Below are 7140 nucleotides of genomic sequence, written 5' to 3'. Positions count from 1 at the left end.
AAGGTCTTTCCTGGCACCAAGGGACAAAACCACTAAATGCAGAAAACCTGACTCCTGGTCAGTGGTGCTTACAAGGAAATATCTTGAACAAAAGGGGAAAATGTGAAAGTGAATAAAAGAAAGCTTTATTCAAAATAGAATCAGGCAGCCCTGAAGAGGGGAGCTCTCATGCATGTACCATGCATTGCAGTTTATTTTGTGTATATATACCCTGACAGGAAGAAGCTTACTTTCCCTCCCCTGCAGGAGGAATGAAGATTTTCCCTTTGCCCAGTAACAATGAGCCAATGAGGAACTGCCACATCTCAACAATTGAGAAGTAGCCACAACCCTGAACTCTGGCTCTCCTCCAGTAAGCTTTCATTCAAAACCACCTCTCCCAACTTTCTCTGTTCCTCCATAAAAGCAAGCCCCTCTCATATAGTCTCTGGATCTTGACTATATTTTACTGGAGTTTGCATGTCCCAAATTGCAATTGCTCTGCTATTCCTGAATAAACTCATTTTGCTGGTAAAATAACTGGCTATTTTATTTTTAAGGTTGACCTACTGACATTTTTTCCTCCTTGGTCAAAAATTGGAAAATATTTCTGGGATGTCAAGGACATGGTCATACAAACCAAAAGAATAATTTGTCAGTTAGCTCCAAATACCTGCATATAACTGTTATACTCCCTCTTCCCCTCTCCCACCACTCCCTATACCAGGTTTAAATAATAAAGACACTTATTATCTTATATAACAAAATGTTTAGACATTTCTATATTGACTGACAAAAAAAAAATCTTAGATAACAGAAAATCCCCAGGGTTAATTATTATCATCAAAGACCCAATTTCTTCCATCTTTCTGCCCTGCTGTTCTCACTGTGCTAGCTTTATCCCCAGGCATAAATAAATGCCTAACAGAGAAATGACTTCTCTGACAGGTCCAAAATCCAATTACAATTACAATGTCTAGTGGGAAAGACGGTGTCTCTTCTTTCAAGGATGAAGAAACTATTAGGAAAGCCTCTTCCTGTGCCCAGCTCTGAGACTAAACCGATCACTAGCAGGCAAGTTAGATTATGAGTTCCCCTTTGATCAAGGATAAAACATCTTCCCCGAGAAGTGGATACATATACAAAACCCAAGATTTTGTTCATAAAGGAAAGAGTGAATGCTGTTCTGCCAAGAAAGACTAATATTTATCTGGCATTTTACTGGTGCTAGACATTAGTATAGATAATGGAAAGACAAAGGTGTTGAAGATTTAGGTCCTCTTCCCAAGTTTTACTGAAGAAGACATACTGAAGACTTCATTACTCACCAATCAAGTATTATTTGCCATCTTGAGGTTTTTACTGAGAAACAAACTTATGGGACTCAGGCCTGATCTCTGAGATGTTTCATCTGTAAGGTGGAAATAATGGTACTTTTCTTTTTTAAAAAAATATTTTATTTATTTACTCATGAGAGACAGAGAGAGAGAGAGGCAAAGACATAGGCAAGGGAGAAGCAGGCTCCCTGTGGGGAGCCCGATGTGGGACTCCATCCCAGGACCACGGGATCACCCCCTGAGCCAAAGGCAGACACTCAACCGCTGAGCCACCCAGGCATTCCAATAATGGCACTTTTAATAAAGAGTTGTTAACAATGTCTGGGAGTGATCTCTATATATCCTACAGACATTAAACACCTACTGTGTACCAGGTATACACTAGACCCTGACCCAGAACCCTCTCTCATGCAATGGACCCAGGCATGTGATCTCATTTTGGGCTGCTGACTCATGATATTTTAAAAATGTTTTTTAATGAAATGTTTACATTAAAAAATATTTATTTGAGAGAGAGCAAGAGAAAGCATGAGCTGGGGCAGGGGTAGATTGATAGGGAGAGGCAGATTCCCCGCTGAGCAGGGAACCCTATGTGGGGCTCATCCCAGGACTCCAAAATCATGACCTGAGCTGAAGGCAGATGCTTAACTGACTGAGCCACCCAGGCGTCCTTGTTTACATTTTTTTAATGGTAAAAGTAATATATACTTCCAGCAGAAATGTTGGGAAAACTCTCCTAAAGAAATAGCCACACATGTTCATGAAGATAAATGTTCCTGAATGTTCTTTGCAGAATTGTTTCTAATAGAAGAAAGTTGAAACTAACTTCAATATGTCCCATGTAGGGAGTATGCATTTCCTTCTCCTAAATCATGGCACAATTATGGAACTGTTCAAAACCATGAGGTAGACATTTAAATAAGACTTTGGGTAAATAAGCTTACATGGAAAGAGCTTAGAGACATTTGTAGGTAAAAAAAGAAAATCGAATTTTATTTATTTTTAAAAGATTTTATTTATTTATTCATGAGAGACACAGAGAGAGAGGCAGAGACACAGGCAGAGGGAGAGGCAGGCTCCATGCAGGGAGCCCGATGCGGGACTTGATCCCAGAACTCAGAGATCACGCCCTGAGTAGAAGGCAGACTCTCAACCCCTGAGCCACCCAGGTGTCCCCCCGAAAATCAAATTTTAAAATGAGGAATGTATATGATCTTATTTAAAAAAAAAACTCTGTGTGTGTGTGAGAGAAAATGCTGAAAGGATACACATCAAGTTGTTAATAATGATTATGATTACCTCTGAAGAGAGTAATGGGAGAGTTTGCCAGGACTAAGGAGAAACTTTTAATATTTCACAATTAGAATTTTTATATGTTATGTGTATAAAGAAATTTTAGAAAATATAGAAAAAAACAGAACCACTCACATTTTCTCACTCACACTATATGTAGTCTTTATCTTATGCACGTTTCTTGAAAAAAAATTGGATCATTTTGTATATACAACTTTATATTATTTTTAACCACTAAGTTTTCCATTGTGAGCATTTCTGTCATTAGTGATAGTATTTTTAATATCATTGATTCCAAATGCTCAGATAAGATAGTGCCTCTGGAATAAACTCCCTTTCATATTGATATAAAGAAAATGAAGCCTTGCTGTTTTGTTGTTCTCCAGCCAAGGTAGTCGAAGCTGGTTCATTCCAAGGAAAACAGAAGCACAAATAACTGAAAAACAGGAAATTAAACAAATCTTTGCCACTTCATGGTCCCAAGTAATACCACACCTAGTTAAAGCATGAGAGCTTGAGAGCCAGAGAGAGAAAAAAAGCTTTGTGAACTTGGTAACAGGAAATGGTTAATAGGCAGGGCCCCTTGAACTCTCTAACAGACACAAAATAACAAAAAGATTCAAAGGAAATCATACCACAGAACAGGACTTCAATATACTCTTGCTAAAATGACACAGTGGAGAAGAAAATGAAGTAGAGGCTTTTTAGAAGAAAACAGAAAAAAGCTAGTACAGGAGAAATTGGAAGCCCAAAGCCACTGTTCACAGATCCTGTAACATCAACTCAATTCAGAAAACTCGGCGAGCATATTACCTTGGGGTAAGCAATGATACCCAGATATTTGGTCAAACATTTTTCTAGATGTTTCTGTGAAGGTAGTTTTAGATGGGATGAACACTGAAATCAGTAGATATTGAGGAAAGCCAATGATAGTCCATGATGCCAGCAATCCTGACCAAATCAGTGGAAGCCTTAAGAGAAAAAAAGACTGACCTCCACCATGGACGGAGGAATAATGCCAGCAGACTGTCTTGAGACTTGATAAAGGAAGTTCTTCAACTTTTAAAAAATTTTTATTTTTAAGATTTTATTTATTTATTTGAGAGAGAGAGAGAGTGTGTGTGCATAAGCAGGGGAAGCTGCAGAGGGAGAGGGAGAAGCAGCAGGGAGCCCGATGCGGGGCTGGATCCCAGGACCCTGAGTAGAGGGCAGGCGCCTGACTGAGCCACCCAGGAGCCCCAAGTTTTCAACTTTTAATGTTTGTGGGCCCTGCTCCTGGGCTCCTAGGGAAGCTATACTTTAATATTTACCAAGTCAAATTGATTCGGCAGGACCTCAAAGCACGTGCTCTATTTCTGCCCAGAGCACACATTGTACATCTGCTTGATGAAAGAAAATCACCAAAAAGGTACGTTCTGAACACAAAAGACAAGAAAAAGTAAGAAATTCCCCTCCTTCCCAGAAGATTAGTCATACGATCCTGCATATATTAGAAACTTAAGGTCTGCAACATTCTGAAGTGCTGTGTCTAAGAATTTGTAACTTTTTGTTTTAAAGATTTGATTTACTTTTATTCATGAGAGACAGAGAGAGAGGCAGAGACATAGGCAGAGGGAGAAGCAGGCTCCATGCAGGGAGCCCGATATGGGACTCGATCCCGAGACCCCAGGATCACACCCTGGGCTGAAGGCAGACACTCAACCGCTGAGCCACCCAGGCTTCCCAGAATTTGTAACTTTTTATGTAAAAAAGTACATAACCCTATTCAATGTTCCCTTACAGGAGCCCTATCTTTGTGAAGATTGTGTATCCCAGGCAGCTGTCCTAACTCAGGTTCAAATAAAACTCTCTTCCTTTTCTTTTTTAGAAATTCTAAAAAAGAAAGCCTCGGTGGCTCAGTGGTTGAGCATCTGCCTTTGGCTCAGGTCATAATCCCAGGATCCAGAATCGAGTCCCACATTGGGCTCCCCACAGGGAGCCTGCTTCTCCCTCTGCCTGTGTCTCTGCCTCTCTCTCTCTCTGTGTCTCTCTTGAATAAATAAGTAAAGTCTTTAAAACAAAAATTCTAAAAGGTTTATTCATTTTGCAATGACAAAGTTGAGCTACAGCATCTGCTCTTTCGTGGATCTCCATCCAGCCTGCTAGCCTACTTCACAGATTTGGACTTGCCAACCTCCACAATCAGGTGAGTTGGTTCCTTAAAATAAACCTCTTTCCCTCTATATGTATACTTTTTGGTTCTGGTTCTTTGGAGAATCCTTACTAATATAGCATGGCACTCTGCTAGGTGCTCCTTGCAGTTACAGAGGTAAGGCCAAAATCATGCAACACAGGAGACTTGGTAGGGTATAATGACATTAGGCCACTTGGACTGTGACAAAATGTTCAAGATCTAAGATCGGCAGATATGAAAGAGACATTAACAGCGTAGAGTGTTAATAGAAGGCATCCAGAGAAAATTACACCTGGGCTGATTTTTGATGAATAATTAAAAAGATTAACTAAAATTGCCAGAAGCCCAGAAATAACCTAAAAAAACACATGGGAGAAGAAAAAAAAAAAGTAAAACCAAAAATGCAACTTTAAGTTGGCATTTTCTCAGCCCAAAGCAACTAGCTAAATATACATCAGTAGGAAGGTGAAAATGGCAACAAAATATTCATGGAAATATGTGGAAATATTGAGTGGAAATCGTGGAAATAATGAGTGAAAATATGACATACCATGGCCAGGAATTATTTATGTGGATTCTTTCTTTTTTTAAAAAAAAATTTATTTCTCCATGAAAGACACAGAGACACAGGCAGAGGGAGAAGCAGGCTCCCTGCAGGCAGCCCAATGTGGGACTCAGTCCCAGGACCCCCAGGATCACGCCCTGAGCCAAAGGCAGACACCACTGAGCCACCCAGGTGTCCCAATGTGGATTCTTTCTAAATGAACCCAGATCCTTATTGATATATTATTACATTCAGATTCAAACTACAGGTAGAAAAATGGATGCAGAGAAAAGTAACAAGCAATAATAAAAAGGCTGCCAAACTGGTAACTCAGAGAAAAGAGCAATGCAGAGCTGAGGGGTTTTTTCACGCAGACCAGAGTTGTTTTGAGGAGTGGTTTTGAGAAGGTTCGAAAAGATTCTCTATCCTCTTGCAGTGTTTGTATTAATTTGTTTTGAGCTTGTAATGGACATAAATGCCCCCCACCCCTTCTGTGGATGACTGAAGGAGAGAACATAATCTTAAGGCAAAGCAGGAGAGAGTTTGGTTGTGTTTAGGAAAGAATTTTTTTCTGACAAAACTAGAAAGGGCACCTGTCAAAGGAGCTTACAGTGTTTTATTGCTTGACCCTTTAAGAAAAGAAGAGACAAACACTGTTGGGGAAAGTTGAGGCTTCTGTGTCTGAGGGTAGGACTTGCCCTGGAATCCTGGCCAGTCCTTGTTCTAGGATTTGGGGGAATTAAGGGTCACTACAGCCGTTGGCTGCCACTCCCTCACCCACACTGTCCACCAGAGCCATAAACAAATTTACAAAAGTCACTCTTTTCAGTTTTCTATTTCACTTTCCTTGTCCCCTGAGAAACACAGTAAGAAGCCAAGCACCAGGCAGGAGGAGAACCCAGAAATGATCTTGGTGCTTTCATTTTTTTTTAAGATTTAATTAATTAATTTATTTATGAGAGATTCAGAGAGAGAGAGGCAGAGACAAAGGCAGAGGGAGAAGCAGGCTCCCTGTGAGGAGCCCGATGCAGGACTCGATCCCAGGACCCCGGGATCACACCCTGAGCCAAAGGCAGGAGCTCAACCATGGAGCCACCCAGGTATCCCTGATCTTAGTGTTTTCAAAATGGGACAGTGTAGTGCCACGAAAGCAAACTTCAGTAAATTAAAGGTTATGTGAATTAAAGATTTAACGGGAGCGTGTTACTTGCTGCTTAAACACACTAAGCTATTTATCGACCCCTAAAATGGAGTAAACACCCTCCTTCACCTTCCTCCTCCCTTCTCCTCCTCCCCCTCTCCTTCCTTCCTCCCCTTTCTCCTCTTTCTTCTTCGTGGAATATTTTTCTGAAAAGTGAAGTAATAGTTGTCATTTGTTTCTTATGGACAATGTAATATAAACTGACGGGGAAAACCAAAAGGTCAAAGCAAAAGGTCATGGTCACCAGGCTTCAAAAAGGCGGACAGAGAGTAGTAGTTGAATTCTATTCATAAAATTAAAGAGAAATTGCATAGCTTGAATGGAAAGGGAAATTTATCTCTCAGCAGGGCTTCCCAGAAATGGCACCTGTTAAAGCACACCTTGCACAGACATTCAGCTGCTATTTGAACGCGAGAAGGAATTTGACTATTTGAAGCCTCTGCAGAGAGCAAGTACCCACCACGAAGGCAGCATTTGATGGAGTGAAGAGCTTTAACAGTGCTCTCAGAATAACTCCCTCCAGCTTCATACTGATTTATCGGGTCTACGGCGGGGGAGGTTGAGGGACTCTCTAGGGGCCTGACACCACTATGCCAAAACCAGCTGCCATTGT

Source organism: Vulpes vulpes, chromosome 1 (genome assembly GCF_048418805.1).
Source record: "Vulpes vulpes isolate BD-2025 chromosome 1, VulVul3, whole genome shotgun sequence".
Lineage (NCBI taxonomy): Eukaryota > Metazoa > Chordata > Mammalia > Carnivora > Canidae > Vulpes > Vulpes vulpes.
Note: the sequence above shows the minus strand (reverse complement) of the source record.